The sequence below is a fragment of the Canis lupus genome, chromosome 17 (genome assembly GCF_011100685.1).
Source record: "Canis lupus familiaris isolate Mischka breed German Shepherd chromosome 17, alternate assembly UU_Cfam_GSD_1.0, whole genome shotgun sequence".
Classification (NCBI taxonomy): domain Eukaryota; kingdom Metazoa; phylum Chordata; class Mammalia; order Carnivora; family Canidae; genus Canis; species Canis lupus.
In genome coordinates this window covers 17,673,553-17,696,789 of record NC_049238.1, presented here as the reverse complement: position 1 = coordinate 17,696,789, position 23,237 = coordinate 17,673,553, and the positions used below count along the sequence as shown (strand labels likewise).

The window sequence follows — 23,237 nt, the reverse complement described above, 5'->3', positions numbered from 1 at the left end:
GCACCATCCTGTCAGGGTCAATGGGAAAGAGCAAGCAAGGACACTCTCCAGCATGCTAAGTTCAATTTGGGCATCCCGTGAGCATTCCCTGAGGGGCCAATGAGTGCCAGGCCATAGGCAGTGTGGCCATGAACCCACTGTGCTTCTTACTCTCAGGAGCTCAGCCTCTTGAAAAAGATAAGATACCCATGGGGAGAGCTGCCTTATCTGAGACCTGGGATTAACGTCTGCCACAATTACTTCACAGCAAGGAATCCATACCTGTTTTGATGAATAATTAAACAAATAAAATGCCAAAGGGCTGCTGGAAAGGAATGTCCGGGAGGGCAAGTGCTCTGAGATCTGGGGAAGTCAATGGAGAATTTCTGGAGATGGCCTGGGTAGCCCCACAGGCCATTCAGGAGTTGACCAGATGGAGAAGAGCGGGAGGGCCTTCCTGGCAAGAGAGTGGCCCCAAGGCTGGGAGGGACAGCGCAAAACAGAAGGGGGCTGAATATATACATACTTCTTTAAAAAACAGTCTTTTAAAGTTTTCCTTTCCTCGTTTTACTCTTACTAACCCATTTATGTGACTGCCCCCCCACCCCAATTCTGATTTGCTCTTTGATATTATGTATTTTTTTTTAACCAGGCTGGGGAAGTGCTGCATTTTAAAGCTTCTCTCGCCTGCCAAGTTGTGTTCCCAAGCCCTCTAAGCTCCACATGCAGCCAGAATAACTTTAGGATGAAGCTCATTAATAATGTGCATGCTAAATCACATCCTCTGTAGGAGGCCTAGAGAGGGGGGCTCTGCCCCTGTCATTGAGCTTTCAGAGATGGCAGCTCGCAAATAGGACACCCCGTCCCCAAAGCCTGGAAGGCTGGAGCTGTCCACACAGGTGTCCTGGGGGGACATTGCTTTGGTGAAATTTCTCCATCCAAGGTGGGTCCTCAAGTACAGCAGCTTAGTCACCTTAAATATAGCTGCTTTCTTGTTCAGCATCTTTGTTGCATCTCCGTGGATGATCTTAGTTGGGGGAAGGGGATTTCCAACGGCATGTCACTTAGCATGACTACGCCCATTAGTTATAATTAAACAGGCTGCTGCAATGATTGCAAATAAATTTAGCACCAAAAGGATTGTGCAGAGCCATAATAGCAGTCTTCAGACGACAAATCATCCAGGCTTTCCAGCAGACTCTGGAGGGGCTCAGGGGACAGTTGTCTCCCTGGTGGATGACCGCACTTCTCAAGGGCAATGCTTCCTGGGAGCAGATGCAGCTCAGGTCTATTTCAGGCAACATTCTCAAGCTGTGGGACCCTGGGAGCATCTTGTTACTTTTCCTAACATTTGTGAACCATTTTCCCCCCTGCTTCATCCTGAATGCATCTGCATCATCCATCTCTTGCTTCCTTCTAGGAGGCAAAGATGCCCGCTGTTCACAGCAGGTTTTCCCTGTGATCTGGCCACTCTCAGCGCCTATGCTCCTGCAGGATCTGGAGGAAGCTTGAGAATCCACGTGGACACCTCACTCCTTAAGCTGAAAGCCGGTTGGTGGTCTCCCTGAGACAATCATCATCAGGTGAAGCCAAATCCCACCTTGTGCTCTTGTGGTTAACATATAGATATCAGTCTGGCTATTTTATGTCCCAAAAAAGCTGTGCACTTGTGCCTTTGGTATCCTCTCACCCCCACACAGGCAGTGTTTCATTAGACTTCTTGAAATAGGGACACAAAATATGAGGGAAGGAAAGGAGTATCCAAACCAGAACACCAAATAAATTGTGAGAGGAATAATGAATGACTAGCTGGCTCCCTGAGCAGGATGTAGGGAATCAAGAGGAAAGGCTATTATTTATAATAAAGGTGTGAGCTATTTATTATTCTAGCCTTTTGCATGAGGGCATCTGAGGGGAATGGTCAAGAGCACAGAGCACAACCGTAGTGCTGGATTGCCTGGTTTTGAATCTTGGCTTTGGTGCTAATTGGCTGAGGGACCTTAGGAAAATAGCTTAACTTCTCTGAGCCTCTCCATGTGTAAAATGGGGGATAATAGTATTTTTGCCTCATAGGATTGTTGTGATAGTTATATGAGACAATCTATGTGGCATGTACCATGAAGGGTCTGTATCTTGTGAAGTTCTAGCAACTCAGTATTTTCCAGTACATAGTCATTATTACCTTCACAGTTTTGTCATCATCATACACTTATGTATTTGCCTAATACGTAAAGAGTTAGCAAAACTTTTTAAAAATCATGAATATAGCAGATATCTTGAAAGGTGCACAGAGCATAAATGTATAAATCAATAAATTATCATCAAATATCAAGAAACTAAACAGGGTGAGGACCTTGGAAACCCATCTTGTGCCCCACTCCCATCTCTCTAGGGGAAACCTTATTCTCATTCTCATACTCTGTGTTTTACTTTGCCTGTGTCTGCTCATTGTCCATATGGGATCACATGGTATACGTATTTGTGTGTGTCTGACTCCTATCATTTAGTGTTATGTGTGGGACAACAGCTCTGTTGTTATATAGGGCTGGGTTCCTTCATTTTCATTGCTGTATGGTATTTCATTGCATGAAATCGGCACCATCATGCATTGATTCTGTGTTCATGGAGATTTAAGTTGTTTTCAGTGTGGGGCTATTATGAATAATGGTAGTATGAGCATTTTTGTACACACTTATTAAAACACAGAGTGTAATTGCTGGGTTGTATGATATATGAATATTCAATTTTAGTAGGTCGTGTCAGACATGCTTTCTAATGGTTGCACCAACTTATAAGTCCCGACTATGCAAGTTCTTGTTGCTCTGCATCCTTGTCAACACTTAGTATTATCATTGCTTTCACTTAGCCATCCTGAGGATTGTGTAGTAACACTTTATTGTGATCTTAATTTACATTTCCCTGATCACTAATGGGATTAGGCATCTTTTCATATTGGCCATTTGGATCTCTTCTTTTGTGAATGCCTGTTCAAGTCTGATTTGTAGAAATCCTTTATCTGAACACAAGCCCATTGTTGGTAGCATGTGTTGCAAATACATTTCTCATTCTGTATCAACTGGGTTTAAACTTTAGATTTATCTTCAGGAGTAATATTTGTGAAATTATGAGTATGATGTTTAGTTATTTTTTTCTAAAATATGTATCTGTTTTGGATAAAAGTTTCCTCCTGTTCCAACTGAAATGGTTTCCTTTATCATTGCTGGTATGCCTTATCACCTTTTAGGAATCACTCCATTATTTATTTAGTCTTCATAAAAAAAAGGTTTTCTGTGTTACCATTGTTACCACTGTTTTCCAGGTTTCACATTAGAGGCATTGAGAGGTTTCATAACCTCCTCAAAGACACACACCTAAGATGAAGACCCAGGTGGAGTTGGTTCCAGAATTCAGACTTTCTCCATTGTATCACCGGTCAGCAGGCTATTTTATCACCTTTTGTATATTCAAATTTTGAGAGATCCTCTGCATCCCTACAGAGCCTTATATGTAATAGATTCCTCAGCAACAATTTAAAGGATGGGTGGATGGATGGATGGATGGATGGATGGATGGATTGGTAGGTGGATAGATGGATGGATAATGGATGGATGGAATGATGGGTGACTTTGAAGGTCAGTGTTTTCACCAAGGCTCTCAGCCTGGGGAGAAGCCTATTCTCAGGCCAGGCCCTGGATGTCTAAAGCCTGGACCGTGACCCTACAGCAACCCTGCAAGGGTCTTTCTCTCCTCAGTGGCCTTAGGGTAGAGCTGAGATGAGGAATAACAGCCTTAGTCTTGCCTTTGTTGAGAATTCTTGCCTTATCTTCATCAGTGCAGTAGCTGTTTTAGAAACTCTTATTTGCAGACGAAGTGAACATTAGCAGTCAGCCTTCTCCCATGAATTGTTAAACCAGCTCTGTCTAAATGTCAGGACCAGGGTTGGGCTGTGGGTTCTCCTTTGAGATGGCTTTCAGACCCCGGCATGGAGAACCATTCTCACTCTTTCTTCAGGCAGAGGACAGACAGACTCAAGGGTTAATCCCCATGTTCTCGAAGCCTACTATGTTTGATTTCACCTCACTTGTGCTTTTCTTTGCCACTGAAACAGGGCCTTACTCACTTGAACATTTGCTAGCTCTGTCCCAGGAGCTGATCGAGGTGTTTCTGTAGAAAGGCTGGTAAATTGGATTCTGTCTAAAGAACACTGATGAGGATCCCCACAGGGAAGGCTCCACTGGGGGCTGGGATGAGGTGATCTGAGTGTCACTGTTCCTGGCTATAAATTGTTCTTGAGTTATCTTTTGAAACTTTGTTCATAAGTAGCCACCAGCACATTTTCCCGTTCTGAGCACTGGTGATGTGCTATTCTGGACTCTTTCTGAGCACTTGCCTGGGAAAGTGCTTGTTGTATTTAATAAATTGCATTGATTTATTGCCTTTATTGATCTGCTGGAGCACTCTGTATTATCAGAGGTGATAGCCTTCTTAGGAAAACATGGAAGGTCTCTTCATTAGCATCCATTTTTCTACGAGGCTTTGGAGGGTGAAATACCAAGATGCACAGTGTTCATTCTGATGATATATTGAACACCATCAGAGTGAACAATGGCTTTGGCATAAATCAGGTGGAAGGAAGGAATTGAGACCATTTGCCATAGGCTTGCTAGAGATTTTGTGATGAAATGAGCAGGCTACTTTTCTTTCTTTCGGTGATGACAACTCCTCTCTTAATTTTCCACAGGGAAGTAGCAGCAGGCTGAAGTGGCTCCTTAGAGAGAAGCACACCCCCATAGCCATATGAGTCTATGATGTTTGAACACATCCCACTTAAGGCTTTGGGAGTGATGCCACTTTTGTGCCTCTGCTTGCTTGTACTGGTTGGTGCCCTGACCCTTACTGTGACAAGCTCTCTTTCTATCCCTCTATACTCTGTCCCAGATCCAGCTGCATCTGGGACTAGCTCTGGGGCTTCCTGCATGCAATAGGCACTGAGTTTTAGGGAGAAGACTGGATTGACCTGAGAAAGATGCTGAGAACAAAAGGAGGCATTGCTCACTGACACTTCTGCCTCCTTCCACTATATTTGGCCAGCCAGCCTCCTTCCTGAGTCCTGCCTGAAGTCCTTCTTTTGCTCCTGAAGAAGCCTTGTAAAGTCTGGTACCTGCCTTCACCTCCTCACGGAAAATCCTGTGGGCTTAGGAGCCCCATATCTGGGTGCTTTAGATCCTGACCGCTGCAGATGCTCTGCCTTCCTTGTGGATGTGTTCATTGAGCACAAAAAACTCCTTGGATCTTTCCCGCCTCTGCCCAGAAGCAGATGCCTCTCCTTGCACACTTACAGAGAAGCATGCTTTCTCTCAGGGGACCTCAGGCCAGCACTTGTGGGGACGAGGGACAGTTCTGAGTTTGAGTCTAGTCCTGAGCTGTGTGACCTTGGGCAGATTACTTAGTTTCTCTGAGCTTCAGGTCCCTTATTTGCATGATGTGGATAATAATGCCAAACTCAAAAGATTACTGCAAGGACTAAATGTTTGCCAAGTGCTTAGCGGTGTCTGACACATAATGCCTGTTCAAACAATGCCAGCTATCGTTATTAGCGAAGTTTCTCTAAATGCACATTAAGCAGGCAGCACTCAGAGCTGTAGCCAAATGTGTGTCGCGTTCTCTGGAGGCCCTGGGGGTACAATGGTGAGTGGGACTAACATGGCCCTGCCTGCAAGGAGCTTATTATTCAGTGGATGAGACTGGCAACAAAACAGACAATTAAAACACAGCATGAGAGGTTCTATGGCTGGGGTAGTAGTGAGTGGAGGAACATTACTAGTTATAGTAGGAGCATGGCGGGGGGTGGGGGGAGATCCTCCAATCCAGCAGGCATCAGATCTAATGCCAGCTTGCCCCTGGCTGAGAAGAGCCTCGAGAAGCTGACTCAGACAGGGAGGGCTAAGGAGCAGGGGCAGCGCTGGAAGCCTTCTGTTTATAGGTGAACAATCTTTTGTGAAACCAACACCCCTATTCCCACCCTGGCCAACCCCAGCAAAGAAAAGCCTTCCAGGGCAGCCCCAGTGGCCCAGCAGTTTAGTGCCTCCTTTGGTCTCCAGTGATTCTGGAGACCTGGGATCGAATCCCGCGTCAGGTTCCCTGCATGGAGCCTCCCTCTCCCTTGGCCTGTGTCTACCTCTCTCTTTCTCTGTGTCTCTCATGAATAAATAAATAAAATCTTAAAAAAAAAAAAGAAAAAAGAAAAGCCTTCCACCTCTCTAATGTCACTGGGCCGTTTAAAAATTGTATGTGATCGGGATCCCTGGGTGGCGCAGCGGTTTAGCGCCTGCCTTTGGCCCAGGCGCGATCCTGGAGACCCGGGATCGAATCCCACATCGGGCTTCCGGTGCATGGAGCCTGCTTCTCCCTCTGCCTGTGTCTCTGCCTCTCTCTCTCTCTCTCTCTGTGTGACTATCATAAAAATAAAATAAAATAATTAAAAAAAAATTGTATGTGATCAACCTGACTTCTCTTGGCAATTATTTGTGACACCTGCCCACTGTTCTTTCGCCCCTGCCGGAATGTGTGCTCCCTAGACACAGGGCTCTGGGCTGTCCTATCCACTGTGCTCAGCACAGGGTATGGCAGTTTTGCATATTCAACAGTATTAATAAGCTACTTGAGATAGAGCAGAACCCTGAGATTTGCCACATGAGTCCCTTTCACAAATGCCCAAGGTCCTTGTATATCTCTGTCCCCTCCCCTCCTTCCCTTGAGCTGGTGACTGGTTCACAGAGGGGAAGCCCTCCGCCCCAGCTGGAGCTTGAGCTGGGAGTCCTCTTCACCCTGGCCAAGCTGAGGCCAGCAGCCCCCTCCCAAAGCTGGTCCCAGAGCATTTGCTCCTGCAGTGGGCTCTGTGTTCCTCAAGGCTCCCTGTACTTCATATCTGATAATCAATGCTGCCCTTATCTTTAGAGGAAATGCTGCCCAGTGATATCACACACTGAATCGATTAAAAGCAGAACTTTGAACTCATCTGTTTGGAGAGGTCTCCTTAGAGAGGATAGCTCAGTCCTCCCGCACCATGGCCCTGCTGCCTGCCGGAAGCCCCACCTGCGGCTGGGGAGCAGCTCCCGTGGCAGGGCCCCAACAGCTCACTCCACATGCAGGGGCTCGGGCAGCAGCCATTTGATGTTTTCATCTACAGCGAAGTTACTGTCTCCCACCAACCCCTCCTCAACTTTTGTGTTTAGCTCTGTTCCAACAGAACAACCTCTTTCCCTGTTTTGGTTTTGATTTAGTTTTTTTTTTTTTAATCCAGAGCTCTCACTGTTGTATTTTCCCCGAGGAGAAAATCCCCACCAGATGGATGTTCGTATTCATTTGGATCTTCCTAGCCCTCTCCTGGGTGGGACTGGGATGTGCAGGTGCAAGAGCTGGTCTCTTCATTGAGAAAGGAGACTGGAAAAAAAGAGTTCAGGAGGTGTGATCAAAAAAGGTGGGTCTGTGCTATGGATTCAGTCCTGGAGGGAGACCCATGTGTCCCAGGAAGGCCAGGGCAGTCTCCATGGAGGGAGTGGGACTGGAGTTGGGTGTTGGGGGGGTGAAGGAAGGATTTGAAGAGGCAGGGGATGGGGTAAGCATACTTGTCAGTGGGAAGGGGAGGAGCAGCTTGATAGAGCACAAAGCTGCGGGTGAGCATGTGTACCCAAGGGGAAGGAGGAAGCCCAGTTGGGGCAGCCTGGCCACGTGACAGACGGCCTGTGCCAAGTATGGAGGTTAATTTAAGCGTCATCCTTACTAGGCTGTGGTACCCAGTTTTCTGGTCAAATACCATCTAGATGCTGCTGTGAAGGTCTTTTTTAGATGTGATTCATATTTAAAGCAGTAGAGTTCGAGTAAAGTGGATTACCCTCCATCATGTGGGTGGCCCCATCCAATCAGTTGAGGCATAAAAAGCAAAGGCTGAGGTTTTCCAAAGAGGAAGGGATCCTCTCAAGACTGCGACATAGGCACCTTGCCCGTGTTTCCAGCCTGCTGCCCTGTGGAATTCAGATTCAAGACAGCAATGTGAACTTTCAATTGCCAGCTTGCTGGTCCACCTTACAGACCTCAGCCTTGCCAACTCCCCCACCATTCCATGAACCAGTTCCTTAAAACAAGTCTCTCCCTCTTTCCATCTATTTACTTATATCCCATTGGTTCTGTTTCTCTGGAGAACCCAACCTACTACTCTGGAGAACCCTACAAAGTGGGGCTTTGCTGAGTGATTATACTCAGAAGGCAGCTTCTGAGAGCCAAACTTCCTTTGCAGGGTATTTGGAGACCAGACATTGAGTCAAATTCTGCAGCCAAGTTCATTGTCCATGAGACTCCCCAGAAGAGTCTATGCGAAGGGAGGCCCTGGGCCTCTTAAAATAGAACTTCCATGCAGACACAGGACAGGTGTGTTGGGTGGAGCCTGTCTCAGTCCCAGATTTTCTTCACTTTGTGGGCAGAGGTGGTTCAGTTGACAAGAAGTCCCTATACCAGTGGACATTTTTCTTATAAAAACCAATGCTCTTGCATTCTGTTGTGCAGCAGAAAGATTGCTTTTTTGGTAAGCAGGCTTGGCTTTTTTTTTTTTTTTTTTGAGCCAGTTGTGAGAAGTATCTCTTTTGAAGGCTGCTGTGCAAGTGAGTCCCCACAGAAATGTGCCTGGGCTGTCAGGTGCGAGGAGAAATATCTTTAGTAAGAGTAGGTCATGGAATGAGACTTCCCCACTGCAGCATGGATGGGCAGAGGGGGTTTCCACAAGGACAATTCTTAAGAATCTCTGTAAAAATGCATGAATCCATCTGTCTCCTCTCTCTTCCTTGGCTTCAGATGAGCTGAGCCATTTAAAAATTCCCCAACAAGGGACCCGAGGCACCAGGAGAAGTGATGAACAGATTTTCAATTTGGCCTCGATTTGCATGAAAGTTTTTCTTTCTTTCTTTCTTTTTTTTTCTTTTTTCCAATTGAGATAATCATCTGAACTAGAGCCTGGTGATGGGTTGTGGGTCTTCCTCCTAAGAGGAAGATTTTTGATAGGTCTGGACAGGCTGCTGGTGCTCCTGGGTCAAAGGCTCTAACCTCGGGTCAAAGGCTCTAACCTCAGCATCTGGAGAGAAGGAAGAAATGGCAGAAGGGGAGGCAGAGAGAAAACAGACCATCAGAGCAGCACCCAGGGGTGGAGGGAGGGACTTTGCACCCCTGCCGGCCATGCACATCCACCCTGGTCTCCCAGCGCTACTGCTCAGTGGCTCTCCCAGAGCGTCCTCCAGGGGGCGTCTCCTCTTCTATGGAGCTAACTGATTTCTTTCTATGAGGGAGGCTTTGTAATTTTTCAAAGACAGGAGAGTGGGGACCTCAGACAGAGCCTGGGGGCTCTGCTGCCCTGGGAACTGGAACCTGGCCTTTCTGAGGGAATTGCAGAATTTTTAAGTGCAAATTGAGTGGCAGTGGTGGTAGTGGGCTTGGGAGGCATTCTGGCTGGAAGAGGAGGCCAGAGGACATATGTTGAGGCTCCTGGTGTTGGTAATTTGAGTTGTCTTTGGTGGTGGTGGTGGTGGTGGTGGTGGTAGAGCATGAGTGCTTGGGAGGACTATAGAATAATAACAATGGCTAACATCGATTGAGTGCTTATTTTTTTCCCAGGCACCAGCCTAAACCTTTACTCATATTTGGTCATTTGCTTGCCACAGCACACCTATAGGGTGCTCTTATCATTCTTGTTTTCAGATGGGGAGAGAAGTCAGGAACTTGCCTAGCCCCCTAGCCAGTAGGCGGCACAGCCAGGTGACATGCAGGGCGTCCCCTTTAGAGCCTGTGTTCCTCGGCTCTGTACACGCTCACACTCCCTCCTATCTGCCTCTTGGTCTTGACACCACGTCCTTTCCTGCAGCCTCACATGTGGGCCAGCCCCTAGGCAGTCCTTTGGATGCCAGCATAGACCTTCCTGGAGGCTACTGCAGCCTGTGTCAAGGATCTTCCGACTCAGACAGGAGCTTCCCTGGAGCCTTGTTCAGACCTTTCATCCTGCTGACATTCCCTCCAGCCTCCCTCTCTCGCCGTGTCACATCCTCCCACTGCCTGGGAGGCCCCAGCTCTGGGTCTACCCACTCAGAGACTGTGTGGGAAGGGTTACCTCCGGGGACAGTGCTCTTTGGGGAGAAGTTTCAGTTTGGGCTAGCAGGTACATTGGATTCTCACAGTAGAAATACCAGGATAAGCTTCGAGCCTGGGGAAAACAAATCCAATCCTATAAATAGGATGTCTGTGCCCCACAGGAAGAAGAGGACAGGCAGACAAGTAGGAATGCGTCTCTACCCTCCCCTGTACCCTGGTGAGGGAAAATCCACCTGTGGCATCTGGGTCTTATTTGGAGACCCTCCTGCAGGGCACAGGAAGAAAGGGCCAAAAGCCTGGGTCTGGGCAGGAAAATTTCAAACAAACAAACAAAAAAGCAGAATAAATAATAATAGTAGAAAGGGTAGTTTGGGGTGCCTGGGTGGCTCAGTCAGTTAAGCGTCTGCCTTCTGCTCAGGTCACCATTCCAGGGTCCTGGGACTGATCCCCGTGTCAGGCTCCCCACTCATCAGGGAGCTTGCTTTTGTCTGTCTGGGCAAGAAGGGGGTCCAGTGGGTGTGAAGGTGACTGTGGTGGGGTGGCGGGGCGGGGGCAGGATACTGCACCTGGGAGCCGTTTCCTTCAGGAGAGAGAGAACGAAGCTTTCACCTGGTGCTGTGGCCGGGGTGGGTGTTTCACACACCACAAGAGCTCCTTGTGGTCCCTTGACACTGGGAAGAGGAGGGTGCTGTGTGTGCAACACCCACCCCTCAGCCCTGGGGCAGCCCGGCTGCTGGGCGGCTGGAGCTCCAGGCCTCCCCAGCCGGCTGCCCCCTCTGCTCAGGAAGTAGCCTCCCCGTTTGTGCTGTGATGTCGGTGAAAAATGACCGAGAGACCCATAATTAAAGTGTTGACCGGAGAGAATTAAATTATAAAAATCCTAAGAGTGGCTCCTCATTAGAGCCTGCTGGGCCAGGGGGCTTGGGTGAGGGCCTGCGGGCGGTTCACAGGACAGGTCTGCGGGAGCTCCGCAGGAGGCCGCTGACCCCAGGGCGGCCCTTGACAGACCCCACGACCAGGCATCGCCCAGCCCCCCAATTTTATAAGTGGAGAAACTAAGGAAGCAGACAGGAAAAATTGCACAGGCCAGGTTTCAGGTTTCAGGGGACCTGACAACTCTGCCCCCCCCCCCCCCCCCCCCCCCCGCCCCAGCCAGGGATCTTTGCACCTCAGCTCAGCTTTCTCCAAGGGTTTCCCATGGAAAAGATCTATCCACACAGGGATGTTGCATGGCTGGTGCTTATGGTCACATTCATTCACTCATTCATTTCTTCAACAAGTATTTATAGAGTGCCTACCATTCTGGATGTGAGACAGTTGTGCACAAAAGCAGACGTCTCTCCCTTCATAGAGTTGCTTATTTGGAGGATGGGTTGAGACATAAATGAAACACACATTAAATAAATGAGCATTGTATCAGAAGGTGGTAAACAGAGAAAGATGCAGACAGGAGGGTGCAGGATCTGCTCTGAGGCCCCTTGAGCAATTGTAGGAGGGGTAGCAAGATGCCCCCTTGGCAACAGCCCCCTCAACAGCCTCCCCGCAGCAAAGGGCCAGCCAGGAGGGTGGGAGGCAGCCAAAAGGCCGAGTTTTCCCGGGGCTAATGGGAGTGTTTTGGCTAGGGCATGGAGGACGTGGCCACACAGGGAACTGGGGAAGGGCAAAGGGAGGGCACAAGTAGAGCTTTCCACAGCAGGGCAGCAGAGCATGGGAGGGGAAGAATGAGGGATGACATGGCAGGTGCAGTTTAGGAGCAGCCACGTGAAGACTGAGCTATGCAGGTTTTATCTTCCAAGTGTGGAGCTCCTTGTGGTTATAGCTAAGGGATGACACTGGGAAGAGGCCACTTGATAAAGGTCCCCCTGATAGGTGCTGGAGGATTGCACTGGAGCCCGAAGGTGTCTAATCTGAAGAACGTGGGGTGGAGGAGAGGATGGGTGTAAGAACCACAGGACTTCATGCCAGAGCTCGGTTTCCCTCAGTTGGAGGCTGATTTTCTGGGTTTAAATGGGGTCAGCAGCCTCCTGTGTCACAGCTCTGCCCAGTGTCAGCTTTCCAGGATGGGCAGCAGAGACCTGATGGCCTAGGGATGTTCTCAGATGTTGAGTCTCATGCTGCTAGTACCATGCCCCACCCAATATCTCCTCCCATAATCTGCCTTCCTTGAATCTGGCTTGGAGCTTGCCGGCCCACATTGGACAGACCCTGAGGGACAATCCCCAGGTAATCTGGGGTCAGTCAGGGCTGGTGGAGAGACACATGATCTGTTCCTGGAAGACCATCTGGGAAGGCGTTTGTGGGGGGCTTGGGCATACTGAGTCTAATTGCACAGCAGCTGAGATGCCTCAAGGTGGGTCTGGGTCCCTGGAAAACAAGAGGTACAGCTTGGGTACCATTTTGAGGATCTGACTTGCCTGAGTCCTTTGGCTTGTTGCTGCCTGGACCTTTAGGGTGTTTGGGTGGACAAGGCCTAATCCAGTGCTCAGTGTACCTCTCACAAGACTCACTGTCTGCAGCCTGGGCCCAGAACTGGGACTGGGAGGGGCATCTTGCTGTGGTTCCCATGCTTCCTAATGCCCCTGCTAGGATCCCGACATGTATTCCCAAAGCAGCCTCTGGGCAGACCTGGCTAGGACGGGGGCTCTGGCGTCTAAGGACCCCGTGCCTGCTAGAGCCCTGGCTGCATTTCAGGGGTAGCTCCTGAGGCCTCTGAGCTCACTTGGCCAAGAGAGCATGATGGGGGACAGAAGCCAGGTGGGGAGACCAGACGAAAGCCCGGAGGCTCAAGATGGGAAGGCATCTCCATTTGCAGCAGAACAGAGGCTAGAATCCTGGCGCCGCTCCTCTCGGCCCTCTGCCTCCCCCTTGGCACCCTGGGGCCCCAAATGGAGCTTAAGTGAGAGCTCTTGGAGGCCACTGCAGGACAACGGAGTCGGAGAGCCGCAGTGTGAGGCTGGTGCTCTGCACCGACTCAGCGAGGCGGCTGCGCTGTGCTGTGTTGGCTTCTCCACCCTCTCTGTGCAGACTGAGGTGGGTGTGTACTTCACGCTTAATTATAGTGCTCATAACCGGAGAGGAGCTGCTTGGAAGCACATGTCATTTTGTTTGGGGATAATAGACACGAAGGCTGGAAAATATCTATTAGATCATCCCGTCCTGCCTCTGCCAGAACTGGTGTGACTGGTGTTGGATCGCCCGTGTTTTCCTCAGCCTGTGACTCAAGCGGGGGGAGGCCACGGTAGGGCCCCTGGGACACGGTGGCCCCACTTGTTTTTCCGGAGGTCTGTCCTCATTTTCCTTGTCTGTCGACTTGTTTTTTCATCCACGGATCTGGCTCTGCAGGCCTTGCTCCCTCGTGTGCTGCCAGCAAGCATCGATTCCTCCAGGTCCTGTTTGGGGAGCCCCCGCTCTGTGGCAGGCCTGCCTGTGTTTAGTTCTGGAGGTTCAGACGATGATATCAACCCACTGTCCACAGTCGATTGAGAGAAGTGCCCATGAATAATTCCAGTTTACGACTAAGGTGTTCGAAGCACCATGCAGGGAATGGAAAGCACCACGCAGGGAATGCTGACACAGGTTGAGGGAGGGGGTGGTTCCTTTGGGCTCTGCTTGTTGGGGGGGCTTCCTGGAGGAGGTGGTATTTGAGCTGAATGAGAACTCACGAGGTGGAAAAACAGGCCCCAGAGTAGGAACCTACAGCTTCCTCTCCTCCTGCCACCTGCCGGGGGTCTGCTTCAGAGACTTTGACACCACCTCGTCTTCTGGGCTGTAGCCTAAGTCCCTTTAAATCTGACCTTTGCCACCTCATCTCCATATCTCCCTCTTCTCCTTCCACCTCTGGCCCATTTTAGACGCAGTGGGCAGGCAGGTCAGGTCTGCGGTGGTGTTGGGAGTCGGGTGACCAGATAGCTAGGGCCATAGCTGCCACCAACGTTCCACTTCCATCTGCAAAATGCGGGGGAGGGTTGAGGGTGATCTCTCAACCCTTTAAGTCTGATGGTCTAGGAACTTCTAAAGCTACGAACCACTTGGCTGAGCCGGAGTCTGGAGGTTGGTGCCTGGTGTCTGTTTCTTCCTCATCATGACTTCAGCGCCTGCTACTAGGCTGGCAACCCCCAGATTGGCATCTCCAGCTCAGATCCTCTGCTGAGCTAGTGAAATACGTAGAGGTGCCTTAAAATCAGCATGTCCAAAGAGGAAACACCATATATCACACCCCTGATTCACTCAGCTGCCGGAATGCATGTGTATAATGTACACACTCACACACTTCCGATCTTGTTACTCTCCTGCTTACAACCACTCCACCAGGATAAAATCCCAGGAAAGCCAAGCTTGGGGGAGGCACGGGTGTTTTGTGACCTGAACCCAGGATCATCTACTACCATTCCCCACCCCCCAGCGTCATACTCAAGCCAACCATAATTGCTGAACGCACCCTGACCTCTCACATCTCCGTGTCTCTTTGTGTGTTCTTTCTGTGATATAGAAGGTCACTCTCATCCCATGTTTTCTTGATGAACTTCTATGTATTCATCAAAACCCTGCTTCTGTATCCCCTCTGTGATGAAGCCTTCCCAGGTGCCGCTTTTTCCAGTTAATTAACCATTCCCACTCCTCTTCGCCATCCTTGACCTTATGAATATTGTTTTTATAGCACTTACAAATTATCATCAGTTTATGGGTCTGTGGGCACCCCGTCTCCCACTCATCGTTGGCCCCAGTTTTCTCTAGCACGACGCCCACCATCTGTTAAGTGCTGAAGTTTTTATTTTATTTTTAAAGATTTTATTTATTTATTCATGACAGACACAGGGAGAGAGGCAGACACACAGGCAGAGGGAGAAGCAGGCTCCCTGTGGGGAACCTGATGCGGGACTCGATCCCAGGACCCCGGGATCATGATCTCAGCCAAAGGCAGATAGTTAACCACTGAGCCACCCAGATGTCCCCAAAGTTTTTATTTTTAAAACTGAGCTGAACTGAGTCCCAGTTACTGACCCGTGAGCTTCCCAGCGTTGCTGACATGTTGGCCTTGCCCAAAGTCAGGAGTACATTTCCAGAGGGCTGTGCAGTGGGCAGCAGCAGGGGGAGTCCATGTGCTTTCAGCTCGATGCCTGCCCCTGTGTTAGGTGTTTTCTCTTTTGTGGGCTCGAGTGAGCCCTTGAGCTGACCCAGAAGTTCTGAGCATTTATCACCCAGTATTGATGACCATGTATTTTGCCTCCCCTCTTTATGCCTAGAGATGAAGGAAGAAATACAAGCTCCTGTTACAAAGAGTATTTCCCTGGTTTATCAGCTCTCCCTTCTCAGCTCACGCTCAGAATGATTTCTTAGTTCTTAGCTTTTATTCGTCTGATCAAAGTGCCCGAGGCGGTGAGCACCGGGAGGCATGAGCATTTCTGGCTGAGTCTCATGCTTCCCCCATTCTGGGCTGTTTTAAGAACCTGTAGCCCAGAGTTCTTCAGGCAGATGGTGGGGCCTGGCTGTGGAAGGGTCTCCAAGGACCTACGGGTTGGAGCCACCCTGGGATATGGGGGGCAGCAGCCCTGCCTCCCCACCTGCAAGAGATCAAAGTCTCTTGCTCCTTGCCTTGTCCTCCTTTCCCATCCTGTTCACTCGATCGCCCTTTTCTCTCCAATGAATTAAAAGCAGAAAATCCATGAGCAGGATTTCTCTCTTCAAAGGATCAAATAACCTTTCTTTTTTTCCCCCCCTTTTCAAAAATTTTCCCCCAAGCTGCAAAAGGAAAACATGCAAACAGACTTCGAGTTAAAGGTGAGAGAAAGAAAGAAAAGTTGCTGCAAAGTAATTTCAACTTGAGAAGTGGAGCAGTTGAAACTCAGAAAAAAAAAATGTACGCTCAGCAATATGGTCCTCTCCTACAAATTAATTAACCCACAGCACTTGTGTAATTAGCGCGAGGGGCAGGGAATTGCGGAGCTAACGATATCTCTCACCCAGTTTAGATTTATGTTCGCAAAAGGCTTTCCCCTTCCCTTCAAAAGAGGGATGAGGCAGTTGCCTGGTCAGTGTGGCATCAGCAGGTGCCCTGGCTGGAGGTGTGTTTGGGGGGTGGGCTTGGCCCCCCAGGAGGCCGTCTTCTGGCGGCACCTTCTGACCCCCTCCTTGGTGCCCAGCACAGGTGGGCCCTCACAGATTGGGGTGGGGGCTGCTTGGCTCTGCCCCCTGAGAAATGGACTCTGAGGGGCTCCAGAAGCCAGATCTCCTGGCCTCTTGGTCCTTGCCCCCTCCCTTCTGTGCTGCATATGAATCTTTTGAGTTTTTTGCTGCTTTTGACAGGAGTGTAGATATTTATCACCTGGGGGACACAAGACTCTAGATGCCTGGAGAGCAGTAGTTTCAGACCTTGGGGCCCATGTCATCCTGGGAATCTTTGTGGTGAGCCATGCTTTATAGGGCTCATGGGGGAGGGGCTTAAGCATCTCTCCCCTTTTCTTCCAATGACTCCTTTGGCATTTAGTGAGGCCTGTGGACTTGCTATGGATGAATGCCTGTGTCCCCCAAATCCATATGTTGAAGCCTTAATCCCCAACATAGTGGTATTTGCAGGCAGGTTTTTTTTTTTGGAGGGGGGGCAGTTTGGTCATGAGAGCAGAGCCCTCACGTGTGGGATTATTGCGGAGAGGTAAGCGACAGATGGTCTGTCTTGTGAGGGTAGAACAAGATGGTGGCTACCTGGGACAGTTCCCGAATCAGCCTGTACCTTGATCTTGGGCTTCTCAGCCTCCAGAACTGGGAGAAAGAAATGTTTGTTGTCTACGTAACCCCCTCTCGTTTTTGATATTTATTTAGTATCCTCCCCCCACTCCAGCCAGAATTAAGACAGGACTTATTCTCAGAATAACATTTTTTAAATGCACAAAATTAAACATACAGGTTTACAAAGGAAACTGATAATATTGGCACACACTTATCAAAGAATAGATAAGCCAGATATGTGGTATAGTCTGTTATAGGCTTCTTTATTTACTCATTAAAAAGCAAGTTCTACATATAGTTCTAATAACTGTCATACATCTGAAATAAATAATGTTTTGAGAAATCTGAAACAATCATACTAAAGTCTCTGATTTCTACTGTTGGAAAATCATAGGCATTGCTAAAACTACTGTGGTTTATTGCCCATGTTCATAATTGAAGGAAATGCTATTGTTTAATTAGAGACTAGTGAAAATAAAGTTAGACATTTGTTCTGTGTAAGTGCATTAGCTCTCTGAATTCTATCCATGGATCTTTGGCTATTTCCCTACTGACGAATCAGTAGGTTTCTTATGGCTCTAACTGAATAATTTGTGGCTTCTACTGAATCTTTCTCTGAGTTTCTCTACTTTGGAGGAGTCTTTGCCCCTCTCTGGGGACTGAAGGATTGATTTCTTGGAGCCATTGAGGGTTGCATTATTAAGGAATTAGAGGACCAGGAGGATGGAAGTGATGAGAGAAACATCAGCATAAATACATGCAAGCTGAGAAGACACGTGCACAACTGTGAAAGGGTGCATGGGCATGGGCGGTACCATTTTTCCCACAGGGGAGAGGCTGGGAGGGTGCCTTTGGGGTGAGTTGGCCAAGTCACATGGCAAAGGCAAGGTCATGTGGGGCCAGGCAGGGTGCAAGGAATGGGGGTTGGGACATCTTGGCAGTTAAAGGTGACCATGCCCCTCTTTGGGCTATAGGGAAGTGGAGGCTCCTCCTGGTCAATCAGGGTAAGGATACGTGTTGGTGTTGCAAGTCTATTGATCCGCAGGTATACCTGTTCATATGAGTCGAGTTCCTGCTCTTCCAGGCTTCAACATTATCATGTGTACTTTGAACATTTTTACCCACTGGTCATTTAATTACCAAAAAGCCACTCCCAGTTTCTCTTAAGCAAAAGATTCAGGCTTCATGAACAAACATCTGTGAGCATTGCTCCTTTGCCATCTATTTAGTGCCTGTGATTACTGAAATAATCTCTGAATAGGCAAATATTTTTATCTTTCTTAGTTGCTATTCAGAGGGCTGAGGGTGGGCAATTGAACTTCTCTGCTTGAGGAAGATAAGTTGCTCCAGGTAAGATTTAATTTTTAGTAAAGAACAACCTGAAAATGACTTTTTTCCCTTAAGTTAATATTTTTTTGTCCTTGAAAACAAAGCCCACACAATACAGGTGAATGATAGCTTAAAGTCTTTGTTCTCTAGGCTGAGTCTCAGAGCTGAGCGCATCAGACTGGGGGCTAAAACTTGTAGATAGAGGTATAGGAGCCTCAATTTCTCCCTCTTACTATGAATCCCAGGCTCTTCCAGAGCACTGGACCAAACCCTAATAACCAGGTTCCCATCTGGAGACTTAGTGGTGAGAAATTAGGTAACAATCCCTATTAAATATTGAAAGTTATTGTTTTGATTTTTTTTTTAATTTTTATCTATTTGTGATAGTCACAGAGAGAGAGAGAGAATGAGGCAGAGACACAGGCAGAGGGAGAAGCAGGCTCCATGCACCGGGAGCCCGACGTGGGATTCGATCCCGGGTCTCCAGGATCGCGCCCTGGGCCAAAGGCAGGCGCCAAACCGCTGCGCCACCCAGGGATCCCTAAATATTGAAAGTTATTAATGTGATACTTTATATTCTTTCTTTTATACTACATCTTCAAAATCCAGTATGAATTTTACATTTAAAGCACATCTCATGTCAGACTCACCTCATTGTGTTTTCTGGTTACACGTGACCAGTGGCTGCCATATTGTATGGTGCTTCTCTCAGTCTTGCGCTTTCTCAGAAGTGGTGCTGCCCTCTGGCTCATCTGCCCATGGAATCAGAGGAACATTGGAGATTGGTCTGTAAGAACAATTGCTGTGTCCAAAGGCACACTGTCATGAGAGGACATAGGAAGAAGCATGGTGGGTGAAATACAAATGAAGCCAATACTTCTCTCCAAGAAACAGCAACTTGAAGATTACCATTCCCTGGAGGAACTAGAGGATTCTCATCCTGGAGTTTGTGAGTCTTCTGAAACTGGGAAGGTGGCTTCTTGAAGGCTGTCACAACCCTGAGTGTGCAGTAGGTGCCCAGAGGACAAGAAAGAGATTTGTGCATGAAGAGGAACCACATTAGTAAGGCCCAGGTGATGCCAGGAAGAGAAGAAAAAAAGAAGTATCTCCAACTTTCTCTAGTAGCTCCTGCATCATTGTTACTTTTGTATTTTGTTGATTATTCTGTTATTTATCTGCTTGTATTCCATGGCATTCCTCAAGCTAACTAGACACTGTTTACAAAGATAGTTGCATGATAGGAAGAGACATTAAAAAAAAAAAAAAACTTCAGAAAATGAGGCAGAGAAGTAAGAATAGGAAAGATGAATGGCACCATGTGTGAGGCTGGTTCAAAAAATGCATCCTTTAATGTCTCCCATAGTTGCTAGAGATGACCTGTATTGATCTGAGTCTAAGCTTGCCAACAGCCACGGCAAAGAAGGAAGCACAATGATACATATCACAGCATAACTAAATAAAAACAAAGCAGGCACTGGGGAAGACCATCATTCTGAGGATTTCTAGATTCTTCCTTGAAATGAAATGTCATCAGGCTTGGATGCCATCCTCAGCAGCACCCACATACATTGGTGTGAAATCCTCCCCCACCTTCCTACTCACCTAGTGTTTCTCTCTTGTATCTGTTGATACTGGGGGCACATCTCTTTGTTGTCCTAGAAGCTTTTTGGTGGGAATCCATACCATGCTCTCCAGAGACTCATCTTGTAGATAGACTGGCTTAATCTGGTCAATTCAAGGGTAATGCATTTCCATGACAGAGACAGCTTAGGGTTTACCACATCCTGTTTCCTACCCTCCTGGGCACACAAGTACTCTTCCCAGCTTCCTTTGCAACCAGGGATGGCTTTGATGTTGAATGTGAGCAGAAAGTGTGTGTCACTGCTTAGCTGAAGTGGTTGGGAAGTGGATGTGTTCTCTCTATGGCTCCTTTCCCCATCTGTTGGCTGAGAGGAAGCTCCAAGGACCCAGAGGAGGGCAGAGCCACATGAAGGAAGAAGTCTGGATGCTAAAGTCCTGGTAGAAGCACACCCAGCCAGATTACCTTTGTTGGACTGTGATATGCACAAGGAACCAACTTCTATTGTGTCAAGCCACTGAGGATTTGGGATTTGTCTGATAGAGTAGCTTCTATTATCTTAACTAACACAATTCCCCCTTGAGAAATGCTCTCTAAACACAATTCCTCCCAACCAGGAGGAATTGTAACGTTTGAGTGACAACCAAGTTCAAGGCTATGTTCCCTGACAACTACCGGGAGTGCAAATATCTTCTGTTGCAGGGAAGTGGGTAGGTGTAACAGTCACCCAAGGTGGGAGGAAGATTAACACACTCTTGTCAAAATTGTGTCACCTTACAAGAACTCCTGCCTGAAAAGAAAGCTCTTGTATCTCCTTCTGGAGATAAGCCAGGGTGTACCTGTGGGGAAGGCCAAGATTCTCCTCAGAAAGTCATTTTAGGTCTGCCTTAACACATGGAAAAAATGGTAATCGAGGCCACACGGTTTCATACAGTGTAATCTGCTATCGTAATTTTAAATGAATAAAAGAACTTAAAACAGCTGCAACCATACGACTGCTACAGCCCTTAAAAACAAAACAGGACTTGGACGTGAACTTGGCCAAGTCCCTTCTCACCCTGGGCTTTAGTTTCCAGGCATGACGGATGATAAATGGATGCGACGGGCCCAAGCTGCAATTTACAATCTATGTGTATGATGCCAAACAAAAACTCGCTAAAGCACTCATCTATAGCATGTCTACAGGAAATACAATTCTGTTCCTGTTGTTCTTACAAGGTGTAAGCACTGAGCACCAGCGAAGGTAACAGAACAGACATTGCCAGGTGTCCCGCCCACCACACAAAGTGAGATGCCCGTAGTATTTATGGCTTAGGTCCTGGGGGCCCGAACCAGGAGGTAATGGTACCCCTGCTCCTCCCAGAGAAGCCCGGTGGGCACTGGGAGTGGTCACTTGCTGCTGGGTGACTATGCTTAGTGGTCACTTGCTGCTGGGTGACTATGTTGCCATCAATTAGATGGTAAGGGAGACCCCAGGTTTGTGAGCTTTGCTGGTGTGCAGGGCTCTGTTGCTCCTGAGGGGAATTTGCTGTTGAGTCATTGGCAGAGCTTGGTGATCTGCCCGGGACTGAGCTCATAGGTTCTCCAGATTCAGTGAGCAGACAGGAGCAGTGGTGCGGACAGGACCGAGTGCTGAGAGGGAGTAGGCCTCAGTACCGGACCTGTGCTCCTGCAGTATGGCCTGGGCCGTGATGTCCACCCAAGGGATATAGCGACCTTTAATTTAGGACTTCACCCAACCTGCCTGGGACAAGAATCCTTTGTCCCTTGATCAGGGAAAGCCAGACTCTGGCTAATGGATGAGAAATTCACAATGGAGCACCACAGATCGGACTTCAGCTCTAATGTGGGGTCTTAAGTCACCCTGGATTTGAGCTCCATGGTTTTCCTTCATCCAGGAAGGTTCTAGGGTAGCACGGGTATGAGCAGATGCTTCCCCACCATAGAGGTTGGGTGGCTGGGATGACTGCGGTCCTGGGGACATTGGATTACAGTCCAAAATGCCTTTTACCCCAACCCAGGGTTATGATCTGAGGGTGCTGTGTGTGTCAGTGCTTAATCGCTTCATGCCTCACTGACTATCCATCCTCCTCAGTGGGCAACACTTTGAAAGAGGCCTGCATATCCAATTGTGTGCATGTTCTAGGAAGCCCCTGGGGCTGTACCTCTGAAACCTTAAATGTGCCTAAGAATCACCTGGGCATTTGTAAACATGCAGATTCTGAATCATCAGGGCTGGGATGGGGGAGAAGGGGCAGAAAGTATGCATTTCTAACCAACTTTCAGCTGCTGCTGCTCTGAGGACCACACTCGGCATAGGAGGGCCCTGATGTTTGAACAAGCAGTGCTTCCACACAGCTCACCAGGGCCTGCCACTGAGCCACAAGGGCCCATGATGAGAAGGGTGCCCATGAGAAGGCTAGAGCCTTTGTTGTATGCCCTTGGTAGGCTTTCTTCCACTTACCCTGGCTTTGTGCTCTGTGTCTACACATTTAGAGGGGTCTCATTGTAACTTGGGTGTGAGCCAGGTGTTTAGACCGGTCTGAGAATATAAGTCTGGCCAGGGGCGTAGGGGCTGGCATACATTCTTAGCCCTTCGCTCCCTACCCTACATCTCCAGTCAAAGCCCTGCTCGGCCTTGTTCTTCCCATCTTCCCTAGAGGCTGAAGAGGAGGATGCCTCCAATCTGGGAGGGGCTTGGCTCCTTGCATCCTGACACGGGAATGTTTTCTGTTTTACAGGAAGAAATGTGGCTTGGCTGGAGTCCCACGTTTCGTTCCAGCACATCCTTTTTACCAAAAGAGCCGTCCCTGGAGCTGCCAACAGTGTTTATGAGAGAGCCATCCAACACTTCTTTGGGTCTGGGAGCGTGGCCTGACCAAAGACTGGCCTTCCCCACCCAGCAAACATCCATCAGCAAACCTGGCGCTTGGTGTTGGTGTCTTTATTTTTACCCCAAAATGTTAAAAGATATAAAGCCAGTTTCTTTCTTTTTCTTTTTTCTTTTTTTTTCCTTTTTCCAGCTGGGAGAACTCCTGTCAGTGGATGCAGTGTCCTTTCCAGATTCAATATTATGCAAACTGCATATCGGCAAATGGAGTAAACAAATATGTCCATGAAGCTTCCTGATGCAGAGAGAGATGGGGCTGCCCCAAAACATAGGCGTAGACCTGCCGATTGGCACGACAGCTGCTGGAGCTGCCGCTGTGCCAGCTCTGGCACCACCTCTCTCCTTCAGAATGTGTGGCCAGAGTCTGAGAGCTGGGGTGACACCTGGGTGTGACACTCAGCATCGGGGGACAGCTGGCAGTGACAGATGAGGGATGGTGGTAGGTCAGATTGGAGCCATCTGTGGCTCGGGGGCGGTGGGGGACCCAGTCAGGGTGTCAGAGTGAAGCTCACGACCCAGCCAGTCCTGTGCCCGCTCTACGCCCCACCCTCTTCAGCCCCACACCCAAGGGTGAGGGTTCTAAGTCCCCAGTGAGCTGCTGAATTT

At 48.6% G+C, this 23,237-nt stretch overlaps 1 long non-coding RNA gene across 1 annotated transcript in view; it reads left to right on the top strand.

Annotated features, from left to right (window-relative positions):
* LOC119869824 overlaps positions 1-22,926 on the top strand; it is a 40,929-nt gene extending 18,003 nt beyond the window's left edge. Inside the window, exons 2-3 of the long non-coding RNA XR_005371835.1 lie at positions 1,400-1,562; positions 22,483-22,926. This is a non-coding gene — a long non-coding RNA (uncharacterized LOC119869824). The remainder of the gene's footprint in view (positions 1-1,399; positions 1,563-22,482) is intronic.
* Positions 22,927-23,237: the final 311 nt, after the last annotated feature.